Source organism: Frankliniella occidentalis, unplaced genomic scaffold (genome assembly GCF_000697945.3).
Source record: "Frankliniella occidentalis isolate FOCC.00 unplaced genomic scaffold, Focc_3.1 Scaffold168, whole genome shotgun sequence".
NCBI classification, from domain to species: Eukaryota; Metazoa; Arthropoda; class Insecta; order Thysanoptera; family Thripidae; genus Frankliniella; species Frankliniella occidentalis.
This window is the reverse complement of record NW_026267294.1, coordinates 730,086-731,317: the sequence shown is the minus strand read 5'-3', so window position 1 is coordinate 731,317 and position 1,232 is coordinate 730,086. Positions and strand designations below refer to the sequence as shown.

Below are 1,232 nucleotides of genomic sequence, written 5' to 3'. Positions count from 1 at the left end.
CGCCCCGGCACGCCCCCTCCCGCCGCGTCGCGGTCGCCGGCCCAGCCATGTGCTCACGAGCCGCCAAACTGACGTGGGCGCGCCCTGCCGTCGTCACGGGTCCGTACCCTCCGCAAGGGTTCCCACCGGCTCCGCGATCGCTGTGTGAATCGCCGCTAATTTCCCTTATGGCCCGGCTCTACCGCCCGACCGGGGCCGGCGGGGCCCCGAGGAGGCGCCGGCGCCGCCTCCCAAGGCCGACGGGCCCAACGCCCTCTCATGTGAATCCGGGCCAAACTTCACGGCTGGTCGCCGCTTGAGCGCATTCGCCCCGCGGACCAAAGGCGTGCGCTCATTGGCAAGTGCAGCACCGAGTGCAGCTTTGGCGGGGCCCTCGCCGAGCCCTCGAGCAGCAGAGGCTTGAACCCCGAGTGTCCCCCGCTGAATGGGCTTGTGATGAGACGGCGGGCCCCCGCTGCTCCCGCTCGGGCTCGACCCGCCTGCTCTTTCTGATCACTCGAGATAATATTCTAATTTGTCTGGAACCAAACTGCGGCGGCGGCGGTGGTGCTCGTTACCAACGGCACGCAGGCGCCGTTGTTGCTGCATCTTGACAGCTTTGTTATTGGAAGTGAAAAGCGCCGCGGTGCGGTGCGTCGGTCCGGTCGGTCCGCAGGCTGAGCAGACCACGTGCTGACCCCAGGGCCGCCGCCGTACCTGTTGCTCGTGGTCGATGAACCCGCCGACCCGACGGGCTTAAATCTCTCATGTCCTGTCCCGGAGCTTGCGCTGGAGGCCTCGCTGGAGGCACGCGTCGAGACTGTCTGATGCGGGCTGGTTGGTTATTTTATATTTTTTCAGACGAAAGAAGGACGCTCGGAAGAAAGAGGAAAGAAAAACTGAGGGTTTAAAAAAAGTGAGAAGTTAGTTTGCGTGGAGGGGTTGGTGGTAAGGAGACGTAGACAAATCTCACGAATCGTAACTCCAACTGAACTTGACTACTACCTATGACGTCACCGATGCGGGGGCGGGAGGAAGGGGCCTCTGTCCTCTTATGAAGACAGTTGGCCGTAAAAGAAACAAGAAACCAGCGTTGAAAGTTTGGATCGCTCTCCTCGTCTTTATTCAACACCTGCCGCTCACACCGCACTTAAGGGTTTTCCGTTTATTTTTATGGTTATTTACTCCGACGGCGCGCTGCAGCAGCGGGAAGGCCTTCCCCACGTCCAGTTCACTTGACGCACGCGCCGCGG

At 61.4% G+C, this 1,232-nt stretch overlaps 1 protein-coding gene across 4 annotated transcripts in view; it reads left to right on the top strand.

The window, feature by feature from the left end:
• The window catches only part of LOC113208848 (myc box-dependent-interacting protein 1), a 51,516-nt gene that overhangs the window by 7,259 nt on the left and 43,025 nt on the right, over positions 1-1,232 (top strand). The gene's annotated exons all lie outside the window — the stretch shown is intronic.